The sequence below is a fragment of the Hemicordylus capensis genome, chromosome 3 (genome assembly GCF_027244095.1).
Source record: "Hemicordylus capensis ecotype Gifberg chromosome 3, rHemCap1.1.pri, whole genome shotgun sequence".
Taxonomy (NCBI): domain Eukaryota; kingdom Metazoa; phylum Chordata; class Lepidosauria; order Squamata; family Cordylidae; genus Hemicordylus; species Hemicordylus capensis.
Genome location: NC_069659.1, coordinates 123,041,862 through 123,060,961, shown reverse-complemented (window position 1 = coordinate 123,060,961; position 19,100 = coordinate 123,041,862). Strand labels below are relative to the sequence as shown.

General features: G+C 41.9%; 1 protein-coding gene across 5 annotated transcripts in view; it reads right to left on the bottom strand.

Moving 5' to 3' along the window:
* NLGN4X (neuroligin 4 X-linked) overlaps positions 1 to 17,626 on the bottom strand; it is a 318,752-nt gene extending 301,126 nt beyond the window's left edge. For 3 of the 5 annotated variants that reach the window (XM_053306970.1, XM_053306974.1, XM_053306972.1), the window contains exon 1: positions 17,085 to 17,626. The gene's annotated coding sequence lies outside the window, so the exon portion shown is untranslated. Of the gene's footprint in view, positions 1 to 14,118; positions 14,224 to 17,084 lie in introns of those variants that run through there. The other 2 variants (XM_053306973.1, XM_053306971.1) reach the window with 2 other exon arrangements.
* Positions 17,627 to 19,100: the final 1,474 nt, after the last annotated feature.

Here is a 19,100-nt window from a genome sequence, read left to right as displayed (position 1 = left end):
GATTAAATTCTTTTAAAGCATTGCATGACGTATTTCTGCCATTTTAGGACTCATTTGTGACTTCAAATCTAGACGGGAATCCTACCATTCTACAAGACTAAATAGGAGGTGGAAATAACATGTCCAATTACCATCCATAAGAAATGAGGCCATTTTATCCCCTGCTATCCACTGCTATTATGTAAGGGATAGGCAATTTCACCCTACATTGTGGCTTCAGCTCATAGAAATATTGTCTATTTGTAAAGAAGACATTTTGAAAACTATTATTTCCTCTCTGTATTTGCTTTAGAATCTATAGAAGAAAAAGAGAGGCATTTCTGCATAAGGATTTCCAAGTGCAGACCACTGTGGTTGTTACTGTAGGAAACTTTCATTTGTATATGAAGAAAGCAAAACTACATTTTATTTATCTCATTTCTTTCTTATTTTTTTGTTTCTTATTGCAGATTGTCAGACTTTGCCCTGTTTTGATATGTTCGGCTTTTCATAAATAAAAGCAAATATCTTCAGAATTTACTCAGCATGTGTTTGTCAGTCTCCTTTTTGTTCTTGTTTTGGCCACCATGGCGTTTTCCAGTCTAGCTGCTCAACAGCAGCAAAATGCCTCCGTTCAGGCAAGTCGCATTTGAAATGTAAACAGCAGGGGGAGCAGTCTCTCAGAAAGTAACAACCTGAAAAAACAGCAACATTTTTGCTGTGGAAGCACACTTCCAAGGTACAACATGACCCTGTTTGCAGGGGCTAATCTGGAAAGCACCCATCTCACATTTTATACTGCTCATGAACACATGAAAGAAATCTATTCCTAAAACCAAATACATCTTAAACAAAGAACAATGCAGGACAGCGTGGAGGTGGGGAGGGGCATCAACAGCTGAAATATCTGGACAGGATTCCTACAGTTGTCTTATTCAGAAGTCTAGTTAGTCTACTGGAAACAGCATGCCAAAAAACTGTGTTTCTTTATCTACTAATACCAAGGGTGAACAGCCAATACATCTTCTATATTGTTTTTAATTTTTTTAAAAAAATGTCTGCTATCTATCTATCTATCTATTCCCCCTAAGGCGTACCCATCGCTAATCCCATGCGTGGCAGCTCTCTTGAGAGTTCCGGAACAAGCTGCCGGCAGGGGGAGAGGAAAATGGTGGTGCCAATGGACAGGCCTGTGGGTGAGGGGGGAAGAAAATGGAGGCGGGCAGCATGAAGCCATGTGTGAATAACTCCCAAAGGCACCACCCTGGGTAAATCACTGTCCCATTTCAAATTTCAAATTTCACCCTGGTAAATCACTGTCCCATTTTTGCCTCTTGAATGCCTTGTTCAATATTTTTTCATTCCTTCCTAGAGTTGTCATTCCTCAGCATTCAACTTCCTCCCAGAAACTCTAGACATTCCAAGTGGATAGGTGGATACATTGTTTTTCTTTAGTCCACTTGCATATGAGTAGATGAACAACCCTAAGGTACCATGCAGGGCACAGGATAGAGCAAATGAAATTTGATCACCGCAATGTCTAATCGTGGGTGGGATCCTTGGGGAGTAATTCTTAGTATTAGCTGGGCCGTGCGTAGAACATGCTGGGCCGGGTGCAGAAGCCAGCCAGCCTGCTTCTCCCCCCTGCCCAGCCCACTTCTCTCTGCTTCTCCCTGCCCCCACCTGTGGCTTCTGGCTGGTGGGCCAGTTGGCCCACTTCTTCTCACCCCCCCCCCCCCGCCCAGCACTTTCTGGCTGGCAGGCCAGCTAGAAAGCCGGCTTGCCACCTCCTCCCGTCCGCCAATTCCCAGCGGCTGGGCCTGCCTGCCTCCACTGCCTGCTCCCAGCGGCCGGGTAGCACGCCACCACTGCCTGCTGCTCCCACCAGCAGGGTGGCCCACTGCCTGCTCCCACTGGCCAGGCTGGCCTGCCAAAGCCTGCTCCCAGTGTCTGGCATCCCTATTTTCTCCACCGTCCCCATCATTAATTGGCAGCTGCTCATGAACTCTCGTGAGAGCTGCCACACATTAAATTAGTGATGGGTACATCTAGGAGAAATAAATATATAGATAGATAAGAGTTGGTTACAAATGTTTCCCTATTTTCACCTGCACAATGTTGAAAGGTACAGGTTTGGCTCATCTGCTCTGGTAATCTGGAGGAATATGCTCTGCGTGCACTTTATTTCCTGCTTTTAAAGTCTGCCCAAAGAACAATTTTTATGGGGCAATCAACAAATAATGTTGTTGTTTAAAGTCAGAATTGTATGCTACACCTGCCAGGTTGCTTAGCCACACACCCTAAAAATTCTTAGGCATCTCCTTATTTTCATCTGTGAAATAGTGGAGGATATGGTGCAACCGCAATTATCTCTAGCTTCTTATGACTGCTAAGGTTATTAATGAGAAGTCCTATGCACAGAACATGAAATGATTGTGCAAACGTGTTTTGTTTTTTTAATAAAAGTAAATACACTTCTTTTCTTTTTAGCACAATCATTATACAAAAGATTTTCTCTATGCAGAAGAAACAGCTTAACCATTCAAGGAATTCAACCAGTTAACTTCCACTCATGAAACGTTAAATAAAAATAAATAAGACTATTAGTATGAAAACACTGCTTGAACATACACCTCAAGTTTGTGTGGCACAAAGCTGGCACTTCTAAAAAAAAATGTTTTAGATAAGATATTAAAAAGGCTATACAATCTAGAAAGGTTTCAGGCATAACAAGTCTAGAACCTGGTGACTAAAACAACAAGAAGCAAAAACATATTTGTTGCCACCTGACCTTTTATCAATACCCTGCCACAATTCTGTTATGCTTACCGATGCACATTTGTCTACCTGCATGCAAGAATAAAAGGAGCACTAGTGATTAAACCATTGCTGGTCTTCAGAATGGCATTATTCGTTCTGATTTCCCACCTGCTCTATGAATGTCGACACATCCAACGTTTCTAATTTCGGCAACAGACCTACTGCAGGGAGGCTGAATTATCTAATTTACAGCCTCCAGTGCCACAGCTTGTCTGTCCAGCTGTGTATAATTTACACCATGTTCTACTGATCCATCCCTCCAAGGGATAGTGCAACTTTCATCTTTTCCTTTCATCTGAAGGAGACAAACAGCAAGAGGTAGATATTATAACCAAAACTTCATGGGCTGCACCATGAATTGTTTTTCTCCACTCCATATATGTATGGAAGCCTTTCTGCAAGCAATCATTTGTGGCCCTGCATAGGAAATCTTAGTTTAGAAAAGTGCAAGTCTGATTCAAGGACAGATAATTACATTTTTGTTTCTAAAAACTACTTGCTCATATCCAAGTGAATGCTGCACATATCGAAAGGTGTTTCACACTTTTCGATACAAATGGGGGAAAGGGCACTTTTCACTGATTCCCCTTCCCTCTACAGCTCACTATGCCTCCTGAGATTATGCCTCTGGGAATCCCAAAAAGAGGACCCTCAAGGACCTATTTTTGGGAGGCACAGAGGAAAGCAGCAATCAGCAAGAATCTCCCCTCCCCCCAGCATGTGCAATATGATGTTGTTGTTGTTTGTTTTGGCAAATGCAATATTAGTTTACCATAACTAACGCTAGAAGAAAAGCTAGCAGGAAAAATATCAAGAGGAACGAGGAGGAAGGGATGGATAGATGACCTAAAAGAATGGCTAGAAATGGACACAGAAGCTATCAGCCACTATTCTAGAGACTGTGACGGCTTTTGCTGGCCACCAACCTCCCAATCGGAGAAGGCACATGAAGAAAGAGAGAGAACATTTGTTTGACTGTCAGCCTCTGATTTACATCACACACTTTAGCTAAGTAAAATGGAGCCTTATTAAGCAAACATGCCCCACCTATTTCAGTTGTCATTTAAAAAAATCTAAAACTTTGTGAAGAAAAGATGAAACATATATTAAAGTTGCACTACTACATACATATATCTGCCAAATGAAGATAACTCTTCTTGTTTCTGACAAAATGAGCTCTAGTACATGAAAGCTTCTGTCACAATAAAATTGCTAATAGCTGACTTGTGACAGCAGGACAACAGACTGAACATGGATACGCCTGTGGAATTCATTACTATCACATAAATAAAGTGTAGCAAAACCATTCCATTATCAGGTTTTAATTTAAGCTGCATTATCTCAAGTAGCTTATAAGACGCTGAGATGTTGCTAAAGTCAGTGCCGCATGAATTTTTTTTCAATGGGGGAAGAAATAATAGGTATTGAAAAGTCTTTTGTAGAGCAGATGTTAAGGCTAATTAATACACATAATCCAACACTTTTAGAATACAAGAAAAATTAAAGAGTTATACCACTGACTAGCTACAAAGTCTTTGTCTAAACTGAAAGAGATGCAACTTTGGAAGCTACTTTATCTTAGGACTTTGACTCACCTAGTCTGGTTTTGTCCACACTGAGTAGTATCAGCTGTCTCAGACAGACATCTTTCACAGCTCTGCTATCTGGGATCTTTTAAACTGGAGATGCCAGGGACTAATTTTGGGGAAATGTGCATGCAGCTTTATCACCAATCTATGTCCTGTTTCTGATCATATTAGTCCTCACTCAGGGAAAGTTCTTGTGAAAGCACTACCCGGAGACAATCACAGAGCTGCTGTAAAATATGATAAGCCATTTATGCATATCACAGACTTAAAATCTCAGAAATATATAGCATTATATTTTTCAAATTTTCAATAGTCTAATTACAAGTCTATTTTCCATTTACTCCTTCCAACACAGTCCAATAAGACCCTCTTACAATATTACAGAAAGCCAACAAAATAGCCTCTTTCCAACCACAGATAAATTGGTCCTTTTTAAGAGCCATTTTCATAATGAGTGATAATGCATTTTTCCCTTCCCTTAATCATTCATTGTGATGATATTTTCTATAATGTGTTTCTAATAAGAGTTCCATTAATTTTCAGAGCTTGGGTCTCTTAAAAGTTTCAGCAACTCTATCAAGTAGCAGAATGGCAAAATAATATGAGAAAGATAAATCCTAGGAAATCCTGACAGATTACTTAAGTGAAGTCATATTCATTTGAGTATATTAAAAGAAGAGCTGAAATTTGAACATATTACCATGGAAGTATACAGATGACCCCAGATCTTAAAACTTCCTTTATAGAGAATGCAAATGTGTTTCTGTCGGTATTGTTATCTGTGGTTATAGGAACAAAGGGAAAGTGGTTTGTCAGTTGGCAGAGACAAGAGAGAGGGCCTTCTCAGTTGTGGCCCCTTGGCTCTGGAATGCACTCCCAGAAGAGCTTCACTGTACTCCCTCCTTTAGGGTTTTTAAAAACTATCTTAAAACTTACTTATTTAGAGAGGTTTTTAAGGTTTTCATTACAGTTTGATGGTTTTTAGTTGGTTCTATTTTAACTGATTTTATTCTATACTGTTTCACTTTTTAAAATTTTATATTATTTTTATATTACTTCTATATTACTTTTATATAATTTTTAGCTCCCTTGCTAACTGGGCAAAGAGGCAGCTTTTTAACATGGCAATTCTCTTTATTTAGCGGGGGAGAGTAACTGGCCCTATTCACCCCCAGTACAGTACCTCCAGTGACTGTTGCTGCTGTCTATCATGTTTCTTTTTAGATTGTGAGCCCTTCGGGGACAGGGATCCATCTTATTTATTTGGTATTTCTCTATGTAAACTGCTTTGGAACCCTGTGTTGAAAAGCAGTATATAAATATTTGTTGTTGTACTGTTGTGAGCCATCCTGAGGAGTATAATACTGGAAAGGCAGAATATAAATACTTTAGATAAATTGATAAATAGTTAGAAGATGCTTGGCTGTCCTTTAACTAGTTCAGCTTCTGATACACAGTCTGATTTTGCAGGGTGTTTATCAAGAGTTATTATCTCAGCAATGAGTAGACATATAATTGTGCCATATGAAAGGCATTAAGGTCATTCACAAAACTGTGGCAGCGGCAGGGAGAGTGGGCAGAGGGGAAGGCAATGATGGACCTACCTTCCCCCCAGGATGATCTGCAGCCTCCTCTTCAGCACACCATCATGCTGCTTCCAGAAGCGTGGATCGCTGGAGGCCAGGAAAACAAGTCCCGGCCTCCAGGTATTCCACAATGCACCACACAATGAGCTTGGTGCATGGGGGAATCCTCCATGAGTCAGGTGCTCTAGGCACCCAACTCTGTATGCACTTGGGCTGAATACAGCCCGAGCACATATACAATCCTGGTGCCGGGATTAAGGGTGCACTCACACCCTTGACCCTGGCTAAACATCAGGTTACAAAGTTGGATTAGGCTGGGCAGAAGCACTGGGATCAGGAGCAGCCTAACCTAGGTTGGGCTGCCCTAGCCAGGGTTAGGCTGCTTGTGAGAATAACCTCATTATCTACTAAGGACTGAGTAAGTCAATTAAACATGAGTATAACAGCACTCCAGTATGTGGTCAGCAGAAAATGGAAATATTCCTGTCTTTAGCTTCCTCACCAAGGCTTCACCCAGAATTTGTTCGGAAGCCCAGCAGACTGCTGGAGATTATACCACCTGCTAGAGCTATACCTTTGGTCAAGGAAGTATTCTGATGCAGTGACATGATTCGACCTCTGATCCAGTTGATTGTCTTTAACGACCTCACAGGACAGCCAGTAGTTCTTCCTCTGGACAAACCATTACTTGAACTGTTTCTCAAGCTCTGTCTGATTCATTGCCTGAACTTCATGCTTGTTTGCATCCCTGTCACTCCTCCTCACGATCCTGCAGCCTCTTCGGTTTATTCACAGCTTTGCTGGCATCCTGCTTGTCACTCATCCCAAATCATCCTTTGGTGTATTTTTCATGACCAATGCTAACTTGTCTCTCTTGACAATACTTTTATTCCACCTTCAGCTGAATGATCCCCTCTGTTGGCTCAGAAATAGACTTTCACCTTTGTCCTCAGAACAGAGCCTTGAAAACCATTCCTCACACCTACTCTCAGTCTTGGTCTTGATCCTGTGGACTACAGAAAAACCCTACCATAGCAAACCAGTCTGTTGTTCCAACAGTGCTGTTCGAACTGTGGTGAACTAGATGCCTCTGTGAAGCCTATATGCAGGCATGATGGCAACCAAACTTTCCCTTTTTATACCCCTGATATTTGTTGGAGAGGAGCAGAGAGCGGCTTTGCCTTTTCTAATAGCCTCCTTAGTTACTGTTTTGAGAAGGCTGTAGAAGCTATGACAGAAGCTAAAATTGGAGGGAGTCAGGAGGCAGTGCTCGTGTATTTTATTAAGGGCCCCCTATTTTTCCATCCATAATTCAAGCATTGCAGCCTCTGGGATTCAGAGGTATACCGCCTCTGAGAATAAAAGACTCCATTAAGCTATCATGACCAATTGATAAAGTATTTATAGCTCCATAATTTCGTCAATTGCTTCCTTATTTCACTGTGCAACATTTTGTACTTAACCCAATCCGCCATTTAGTTGGCCATTCACCAGTTTGGAGAGATCTTTCTGCAGTTTATAGTCTACTTTGGATATCACCTTCTTGAGAGTTTATAGTCTGCTTTGGATATCCACCCCAAATTGTCTTTCTCGCCTATATATACCTATTATTCTGAATAATAAAGAGCACCAGCCCTAATCAAGTTTCTTTGGGAGCAACCCGATTATTTCTCTCTTATGAAAACTCTCCATGTATTCCTAACCTCTGCTTCCTTTAATCGGTTACAGTCTCTATCAAGAGTCTCTATCCTCTTTTCTCATAACTGCAAAAAAGTGTTCCCTCTAATTTTTTTTCATCTGTGTGTGGAATGAATTTTGTTCTGGGAGGCAGTATCAAGGCAGTGTGTGTGCACGTATATTCATAGTAAGACCTTCCTGATTCAACCTGAGAGGGATCTAAAATTAACTCAGCAGACATCAAAAAATCTGTGAGTGCATGCATGTGTGCACACCTTAGAGGGAACAATGCTGCCAAGTCCGCTAGGAGCCTATAGTGTGAAACTTAGTCAAAAGCTTTTTGGAAGTTCAAGTATGTAATGTCTACTATATAGCCCTTATCTACATGTCTGTTTATAGTCTCAAAGAAAACTAGGAGGTTGATGACACAGGACTACCATTTACTGGGTTATTCATGTCTGTAAGTCAAAGAGAGAGGCAACCTATGATCTGGGATGTAATATATTTCAAGATACAGTTCCTGACTGTAATACTATATACAGTTATTTTAACTAATGCCTTATGTCAAACGGATATTATAGAACTGGGAAAGGTATGGAAGAGGGCAACCACAATGAACAGGGATCTAGAGCACCTTCCTTACGAGGTAATATTTGATTACAAAATTTGAATAAGGGGAGAAATTATAAAATTATGCATGGTGTGGAGAGAGATTTTTCTCCCTCTCTCATAACATTAGAACCAGAGTCATTCCATGAAACTGATTGCCAGGAAATCAGTTTAGGACCAACAAAAGGGAGTATTTTTTCCACACTGCATGTAACTAATCTATCGAATTATCTGCCATGTGATGATGTGATTATAAAACGGTGTGGATGGCTTTAACTCGAGCTTAGACAAATTCATTGGAGGACAAATCAATGTCTAGTAGTCTTGATGGCTGTAGGCTACCTCCAGGTTCAGAAACAGGACATGTCTGAATATCAGTTGCAACAGAGCAACATCCCACACATTGCGGGAAGTCGAGACTTAGGATGTGGTTTAGATCTGCCTGTTTTGGACAGGGTTGCACACCCCCAGAAAGAGCAGGTACATAGTCTGGGAGTACTTCTGGACCCAAATATCTCCTTGATTTGTCATGTTGAGGGAGTGGCCAGGAGCATTTTTTATCATCTTTGGCTGATTCAGCAGGAATATCCATTTCTGGAGATAAATTACTGTACCTTAAAACAGTGGTGCATATGCTAGTAACATCCAGATTTGACTACTACAATGCGCTCTACATAGTGCATACACCTTTGTATGTAGTTCAGAAATTGCAGTTAGTACAGCATGCAGAACCTAATTGGTCTCTGGGGTTGCCTGAAGAGATCATATTACACCCATTTTAAAAGAACAACACTGGCTACCAACAAGTTTCTGGGCGAAGTACGAAGTGCTGGTTATTACCTATAAAGTCCTAAACAGTGCGGGCCAAGGTATTTAAGAGAGCGCCTTCTACTTCATCAACCTCGGCCACCTATCATCTGAGGAGGTCTGGTTGCGGATGCCACCACCTTGGTTGCCACTGCCTTTTCTAGAGTTGCCCCAGGACTCTGGAGCATGCTTCCTAATGAAATCAGAGTTTCCCCTTCTTTGAATGTTTTTTAAAAGGACCTAAAAACATGCCTGTTTAGCCAGGCTTTTAGTTGATAGTTTTAAAGTTTCAGGTTTTAGAGTTTTTATTTGTATTTTTAAATTGTTTTAATTGTGACAATGTTTTAATGGTTTTTGGATTGTGAACTGCCCAGGGACCTTTTTTGTATGGGGCAGTATAGAAATGTAAAAAACAAACAAACAAAATAAACAAACAAAACAAATCAGGAGAAGGGGCATGCATTAATCTCCTGCTTCTGGACTTCACAGACATCTGATCAATCATAGAATGCTGGACTAGATATACCTTGGGCATGATCCAGTAGGGTTCCTCTGGAAGCGCTACACATGTTTAGTGTGAGGAGCCTAATAGGGCTCTGTAAGGAGAGCAGGTCAAGCCTGCTCTCCACACAGACAATCAGGGGGCTAGCCCTGGGCGGCCACCCACATGATCACTGGGTCTATCATGGAGCCGGTTGGTTGTGGGGAATGTGGGTTGTGGGGATTGGGGGCCGTCCAGCCCCAGGAAGCCCCAGAATGACCCGTGTGAGTGCATGGGGCATGCTGTGGAGACCTCTGATGTTGGGAGACTTGTTCTAGCCTCCCAGTTGGGGGTATCCTTGGGAGTCGGTGTGGCACAGACTCATGATCACAGAAACAGGGTTAGTGAAGCACTCACTGGGTGAGCCCGCAAGCCTGGTGGTTCTCACAACCTCTCGAAAGCACGCTGGGCTCCCTTAGCGCGCTTTTAAGTGGTCATGAGAATAGCCTCCTTGTGTTCTTATACAAATCATGAAAGGCTCTTGTATCTTTCAAAGTTGCTTAAAAGAGGATGTGCTTCTCATGTAACTGTAATAAGAATGAAAAATAGCACCTGGAAAATTATGTCATTCTTTCAATGTCTATTCCTGTTTAGAGTAAGGGGAGCAGGTAGATCTAGGAAAAGGTGGGACACAGGAGTGAATTTCACATTAGCTTGCAGGGGTGAAGACAGAGGGAGAGCTTGAGCAGCAACTCGTCACTTAAATATTTTCTGGGGGAAAGGAAATACACTTTGGGAGGAGAGAAAAATACATTTGTGGATTGGAGATATGGGTTGTGTTAGGTATGGCAGGGTGAGAGTTCAGTAAAATGAGGGGGAAGAACTCACAATGTTTAGGGGGATTCTGTACCCTTGTTGACTAGAACTAAACAACCCAATCTAATATACTTTATATATGAGCTATTTAGCTGCTTAAATGTATCAAAGATTCTTAATTCTCTCTTAATTAGCTCATTTGCAAGCAAGCTAAGCAGGAGCTGTCTAGATTAGCATTTACAAAAGAGTCGAATAATGTTTCAATTTATCTAGAACTTGGCAGCATGAATTATGTTGTGTGGGGCTTTCTTGTTTGTCTTTGTCACACATATAAGGATATTATCTGAACAACTGGAGACAGGAGGATGTTTACATCAGGGAGCTGAACCAACCCATAGCCAACAACCAGTTCAGAGAGGCCTTTCTCGGTGAACTGGAACTAAAGCCAAACCTAAAACCATTTTTGTTGTTTTGGAACTAAACTGAACATCTAAATACAAAAAGTGGTAACCATTTCAAAAGAAGTGGTTCCATAATGTTGCAAGCTGAATGCCTTTGTGTGATTAAGGGTCCATTCTCATGATCAGTGAGAAGGGCCGAGAGGGTGCATGGGAAGAAAGCAGTTTACCTTCCCACAGACAAATGCTCCTCCACTGCTGGGTACACAGACCCCGCACCCAGATGATCCTCCATGGCCACAGGCAGTGCAAAGGCTGGGTCAGGGGCTGGGACACATCATCCTGGCCCACAGAAATCCCATAATACTGCATGAGTGTGCAGTGCATTGTGGGGATCCCCCAGCACTGGCTTGGAGCCTGCTCTTGTGTCAGTGCCACATAACGCCAACACATGAGCACTTTGCCTGCGTTAAGGGAGCCCTCACACCCTCAACTCTGGCTAAACCCTCCTGAAGCAGGTTTTCTGCTCCACCGGCGCTGGGAGGCGCTCGCCCCCTGGCAGTTCACATGCATAGCCAACCACTCTTGGCTAAGCATGTGAACAGCCTCCAAGGCTCCCCCTCTTACCATTTTTAGTATTTATTTTGTTCATAAAAAGCTTAAATACATTCAAAGGACAACTTTATCATTGGTTAAAGTTACACTGCAAGCAAAATACTCTTCTGCATGAATCTGTTCCAAAACAAGATCAAAGTGTCGGAACAGGTTACTGAATCACTTTTAAAGTTAGAATCTGAACTTCAGAGCTTAAAAAAAATGGGATGGATATTAAACTCAAACTTTAATGGTGTGACTTCCTGGTTTTCAGATATCATGTTTAAGATTTTCATAGGTAGATCAGACAAGAAAAAATATAGAGAGGTTGAAGGTCAGGGGTCAGAACTTCCTTGGTGTACTAGCAAAATCAACAAAGAAAACCATTCTCTTCCCTTTCCATGATTTCTTATACACTGCTCTTGACTCTCCGTCTTTAGGTCTAAAAAGTATCTAGGCCTAGAGTCTTGGAATAATTTTTTTAAAAAACCTTCTTGATTAGGAGATGCATGAATTAGGAGCAGGAAACCGCACGTTTTAGAAGCGGGAAACAGCCCTCTCAGCCATGATTTCAGAAGGAAGCAAGCATCCTATCTTCACTTTTGATATTTCCCCAAATGACTCAGTTTTGTTTGGGGGGAAGGCTAAGCCATTTCCCTAACTATTCCCCTAGCAATTATGTGGTTCATTGGACAGAATGTTGGGTTTTGATCAGAAAAGCACAAATCCCTAGTCAACCATGAAACTCATCATGTGGCCTTGGATAAATTCTTTATTCTTAGCTTAATCTGACTTCTTGAGAGGACAAAATGAAATTTAAGAAGTAATATTGGTAAAACAACAACAACAACAACAATGAAACTAAAGGTCTGTGTATGCTGAGGATTATGGTTGCTAATGTCTCCAAAAGACAACTTCCATTTTATATTATGAACTCTCTCTTCCACACACAATATTTCACAGCTGTCATTTTCCTCCCCCTTATTTTTCTTCCTTACCCTTGGATATAGTGATAGGCCTTCACTATCTATTATTTCCAGGAATACTGCCAATGAAATCTCATTCCAGTCAGACAACCAACGTTTCTCTCTCTCTCTCTTACCATTCAGATCAGGAGACTAAAGCAAATGGAACAAGCCCATTAAAAGGTGAGTGTGCTGACTGCATAACCCTGTCAAATGTGGGGATGAGAATGATTCATAACATAAATGCTCTACAAACATAGCTGGTGTGCACCTGAGCTGCAAAGTGACAGATAACTGCTGTAGGATGAAGTGAGAGCCCCCTTATTAATGTGAATGATTTAATGCCAGTTCTGTGTTTTTGCCCTAGTTTTATTATCTTTCGTTCCTCTCTACATAGATCTTCAGTGCATTAGCAATGAACTTGCTAAAAGAGATTCACTCTTTTTGTAGTTGTTGTTTACTGCAGACTTTAATTTGACAGAATGTCAGAATATTCTATGAATATTTGCACAGAGATGTTGTGGATCAGTTGCACACAGTGAGTTATTTAGCCCATCAAACAAGAGTCTCTCTCCTATAAAGGCCAAGCAGCAGCAGTACTGAAAACCTATCAAAACCAGCAGTGTACATATTCCTGCCCTAATGCAAGATATGGACACTATGTAAATGACAATGTTCATCTAGAGGCCGCATTCAAGCAGCATTTCCTCATGACTCACGGTTTCCTCTCAGCAACTGCTGATGAACTTCAGCCTGGCATGTGCATAGAAAGACAGCCATTTTTGACAAACTCTTTGTCACTGTTGTTTTGGAGACAGACAGACTGTTAAAGAACATGGAATCAATTTACTGAATGAGTTCAAGTGAGCATTTATCAGGCAAAGCTGGGTATGCAGAGTTCTTATTTGAACCAGTCATAATAGAATGGTACAAGCTAATTCTGTTAAGGTGACAACAGAATTATAGGCATCATAACAAAAGCAATTAATTTAATTTGTCCTGTTGTTATATAATTTTTAACCATTGTATTATCATTACCTGTAATTGTCATATTCTGACATTCAGCACATGTATTTTAAGGTAACTGTATGAACAAGCAACTTCCCTTGTATGGCCCTGAAGTAGTATAGAGGTAATGAGAATCGGCTGGCAAAAAGCAGCATGATAAAAATGAAATCTAATACAATTATGATACAAAAAACACCTTAAATTAAAGTTACATGCACTCCCAAGATAATGATGAAAGAAAGGGAAGTTATAATATACCTCTGTTGATTATTCATGTTGTCGCTGTAATATTGCCCAAATACTCATGCTTCTGCTAATTGTTGTTTTGTCAATAATATGCAGCTCTTTTATTATGAGATTTTCAGAATTCTAACCAAAAATCCTATACCAGAATAGAAGTTCCATGGCAACTATAGCTCTGCCATGGGAAATAACTATCTATAGACTAAGAGAGGCATAGAATAAATAAATAAAATTTTCTTCCAGAGAATTAAAACTTAATGATACAATCAACCATTTTCTTTGACTACACCACATTATTCTGTTACATTACTAACATGGAATAATTTGTTTCTTAATATTTCAATTCATTTTGCACAAGGAATATATTTCTGGCCTTCCATTAATCTGAGACTCAGATATGCAGTGAACTCCATCCATATTGCACTCTGGCTCCTGAAAATGATGAGGCAATCGGGTGGTTTCCATATGACATTACTGCCAATCACTTTGCCCGTTTGCCCTTTCCTTTCAAACCCAGCCATCTCTATGCTGCCATATACACCTCACCTTAAGCATTCAGGACCAGAATATTCTGTCTGTTTTTAGGAATCTCCTTTCCCACTTCCATTAGTGACGGTTACATAGGTATCCTCTCTCCTCGCTCCCCTCTCTGATTTGTATATCATTGCATATCTACAGAAGAACAGGAAGGTGGTTTACATCACAAAAGACTGCAGCCCCCTCCCCTCCACCATAAAGCAAGAACTCGCAACAAAATATAAGACAGCCAGTGTAATGGATTCAATAGCTACATCAGTCTTTGTCTCTGGTTATTGAATCACTGGACCTGCTTCAGTTTAATCCGGAACACTTGATTTATCTTATGTAAACGGGAGCTGAAGCTTCATTTTTCATTCTGTTGCATATCCTTTGAAATCACTGCTATATCTCATCTCAAATACAGCCAAATCCTGCACTTATTGAAATTCTTGGTCTAATATATCTATAAACTTTGAAATCTCATAAGCCCTGCTGTTTCTCAAGATACAGTAAATGGATAGGAGACTAGGCCTGACTGAATATCCCATGATTTGTAAAACAATCCTGCTTTTGTAATTTGCAAAGCAGACATACAATGGGTCTTTTAAGATACAGAGAGAAGTACATGGAAATAAAACCATTCAAGCAATTGACCAAACCTCCACAAAAAAATAAATAAAATACACATCATTAAGAAGTGTCCACACTACCACCTTGTGGAATCTTCTCGTAAGAACAGCACCTGCTTCTTCTACCAAAAAAAAAAAAATGTCCCCCCCCCCCCCCGCCACATCTATTATGAAAATTACCATAGCACCAGGAAAGATAAACATTGTCTTATGATAAGTGTTCAAAATGAAAACCTTACTCAGGTCAGCCGTAGCAAAAGTGAACATAGCCTTATTTTTTTCCTTCTTCTAAATAATGAAGAAACTGCCATAAACCTGAACGGTGATGATAATTGACAACAAGTTGCTAAATGTAACCACTTCCAAAAGGGATTCCTGTACTCAAAGATCTTTCCAGAAAATAGAAAGCAGGAAACCACAAACTGTAAATATTCTGTAACCAGAACACCAGCTGGGGAGAAGGATGGTAAGAAAGGGAAATCAAGTTTCTTTTTGTGTAGGCTTTCCACTTAGAAGATATTCACAGATGGAGGTAGATATTAATCAACTGTTAGGTCATATACCTGGGTCAAGTTTAGCCCTGGGCAAAGCCCACCAAACAGGGCCACTATCTGTTGCTGCAAGGGGTTGCCTCTGGTTGGTTGCTTCAACTTACTCTACCCTTGGGGTTGTATAGCTGCAGCAGTGGCAGCTTTTATCACCTGGCAAATGGCTGGAAGAAGCAACAGAAAAAGGCAACTTAGCCTGACAAATCCGTTTGCAAGTAAAAGCTCAGAAGTTGGGCATTGAGAGAAAGGTCAGAGGATGTTCAGAATCACCCTACAATTGTGAGAGAAGCTAGAGCGATTAACCTGGCAAGCAGAACCTTGGCATCAAGGAGGTAGGGGCAGCTTGCTGCTGAAGAGTACAGTACATTAGTGCCAGAGAATGGCAGTGTGTGGAAAAGACCTGTCTGCATCAGGGACTTCCCAGTGTCTGCAGCAGGAAGTGGGGTGGTGGTGGATTTCGCTCACCCCACCACCACCACCAAGTTCTTCCTTTCCTGCAATCATGAACATCAGAGAGGTCCCACAGTTTAGGGGGAAAGGGTGAGGTCTCAGCAGTTTGGCAAAGGATGTGGAGATAAAGGAGGGTAACAAGTTAGTCCGTAGCTCTCCATGACCCGCTTCATGGGTGGCTGCAGAAGGGACAGATCACAGAGCCCTGCAGAGTGAAGGGGGGGGGGTGTTATAGGAAAATGAAGGCAGCTGCAGTGCAGAGAAGGAGGGGGAGGAATAAAAGAGGACAGGCAGCCCCTGGGTGCTGGGTATATAGGCAAGGAGAGGGGTGGGCTAGAAAATCAGTTCTGGGTTTCTTAACTTTCCGCTAGAAAGTCAGGAGTTGGCAGCTTTGATAAACCATTCCCGGCAATTGAAGTGGCAGTTTCTCTATCCAGGAAGGCACAGAGATTTCTAAGGAGGCATTCCCCCCACCCACCCCTATACATACACTGAGGCTCCTGCAATCCTGATTGCTCCCCCCAGCAGTCCTGCCTGCTCCTTTGCAGAGAAGGTGTGACTTTACCCTTTCCCACGAGTGTTTGTCCGTCAAACACATTATAAAGAAAATGAGGAACCCACCCCAAAGGGGAGCTTGTAAATCAATCACGTGCGCCATCCCAAGCATTTAAAAGAAAAATCCACACACACACACACACACACATTGTAGCCTCCAGCTGATTAAGGAGGACTTGCTTAATGCTTCAAGAGAGCCCCAAATCCCAAACAATTCCTTCCTGGGGCAAAGGCGGAGGGAGGGAAATCAAAGCCCAGTGTGTCTATTTTGACATGCTCCTCACCCCCCCCCCAAAAAAAACCCAATCCATGAGGCGCTGCTTCCTTGCACAATCTCTGATCTCCTGGTTTGTAGGAAACTGTAGCAATGCTCTCTCTCTCTCTCTCTCTCTCTCCCCCCCTGTACTGCAGATATTTCCCCCCTGTTCCCTCCACCACACTCTTCTGTTTATTTGTCTGTAAGGCAGAGCTACTTTGTAAACATCTCACACAGAGCCCGAGAGCCTTTCTAAAGAGCTGACTGCAGCAAAGTGGCCCCCATCACTTCATAATAGCGGTCCAGAGATGCGCGCGGGCGGGTGTTGGGGCGGGGGGAGATTTTTATATGGCATGGAAAATCGTCTATTGTGGTGGGAGCAAAACCGGAAAGAAGTATTTGCTTTTTAATCAAAAAGGCTGGCAAAGCCAAAAGCGCGAGGGGGGAAAGCCCAGGGATGACTGCCGCAATCCAGTCCCTCTCTGGAGCAGCAGCTGCAAGCCGAGAGCCGGGGAAATACAGATAGATAAGCACAGACCTCTCGATGTTACCTACCTTTATGGAGGAAGACGAGCTGCGGCTGTTTGAGGATCCTTTCCAGGCTCGAAATCGAGGGGACAGTGGTGGGGAGGGGCGGGGGGGCTCACCCAGCAGCAGGGTTTACCGGCGTCCAGCTTCTCTCCCCCTTCTCTTGTGAAATCCAACACGATTTTGCTGGTCCAAAGGAATGCAACAGCCCCCCAGAAGAAGGGAGGGAAAGGCGAGCAAACAAACAACCAAACCCGGCAGCCACACTAGGGTTGAAGGGACCCGGCGCTTTCTGTAGTAAATGACCTACATTCAAGAGGCAAATTCATTACAATCAGTGCAAGAAGGGGAGTTTGATCTGCGAGAAAGAGAGCTCTGATTGCCTATGCAGGGAAGCAGCGACAGGAAGCGAGCGAGGGAGACTGATCGGCAAGAAGAAGCGAGATTGAAGAGGGAGCGGGGTCCAGGCTGTACCAGGCTCTCTCCTTCTGCTATTGGACCAAACTGAATGAAATTTACAAAGCCAGCAGCCAATAGATCTCTGCAGTCTGTCCCATCACTACAGAAACCATATCTACATCTACAACCTAATGCAAAGAGCATCTAATCCGAGTGCAAACCAGCTGTAACAGAATTATCAAGGGTGTCTGTATGGTTGAACAGGTGGGCATTTTACACATGTAGAATTTTTATTTTTTATTTTATTTTTTTAAAACTATAAAAGGATGCCCCCTGGTATATCCCTGCCTCCTTTGATTCTAGCATCTTATTCAACACACACTGTTAATCCTTTAGTGCAATGACTCCAAAAATTGTATTTCCAATGGAAGCTTTGAATACCTACCAGAGATTAATGTTGCTCAGAAAGTACCATATTATTGCACCACTGGTATGAATGCAAAATGATATTGTTGTTGTGCTCATATGCCCAGGCTTAAATCTTATCCCTCTCTCCACACCCTAAACCATAAAATGATGATATCACACCCACGCACAAAGTGCTATCATACAAGAAGGTTGTTTCCATGTGCTTGTTTTAAAACGGTCCTATTTTTTGTTAATTACAAAAAAACAAACAAATCCAATATACTTCAATTAAAAACAGAAGTTAGGTTCCCAAATTTTACCCCAAACGCTTGTTGATGTGTGTTCTACAGCCATTTGCTCTGAGAACCCAATAAAAGATGCCGAAATAGTTACTGAGATTACAAACAGAGCTATAACTTTATTCACCAGGCTACATTGAAATCTTGAGGTTAAGTGGTGTGCAGCGAATAGGCCTTGAACACTGAGAACTATGTTCAAATTCCATGCAGTTATGAAAAAACTCCATGATCTTTGGCCAGGTATACCCTCTCAACATAACTTACTTCATAGGATTTTTGTGAGGATAACTCCCCTCCCTTGAACCTTGCCATTAACTCCTTCGAGGAAGGGTGGAATACGCATGATAAGATAGTTAGATAAACAAGGCTCTGCTGCTGTGTCTCTCCTTTGCAAAAAACAAAGGCAACCACTTCAAGAAGCTACAGTCAGCCCCTCCCCCCCAGTTCTTCCTCTCCAGCTTTTAACCCACACAGCTTCTGAAAGATATGAAGAGTCAAGTGGCAGAAAGAGATTGTGAGGGATGCCCCTACATCAGTGCCACTGCTCTTGCACAACAGAGGGTGTGGGGAGAGAAATGCCACTATGGAAACTTCCTACATTATCTGCCCCTCCCATTTTATTAGCCTACTTTTATTAAGGAAAGTAAGCTTATGAGATCACCCAGCATTCCGTGTTCATGTGTGAGATCATCCGGCATTCTATCCATGTGTTTGTGTGTCCGTGCATGTGTCGCCCTGTCAACTTTGCAATGCCTGGGCCAATATGAACCAAAACATGTACAGTTGCAGGGACACACAAAGACATCTTAATGGCATAGTTTGTGATGATGTCATCCACCCCGATTCAAGATGGTGGACACATAAACATTTTAGTTGCAAGTGGGCTAACTTGTGAACTGCCTAACCGATTTGAACCAAATTTGCTGTAGGGACACAG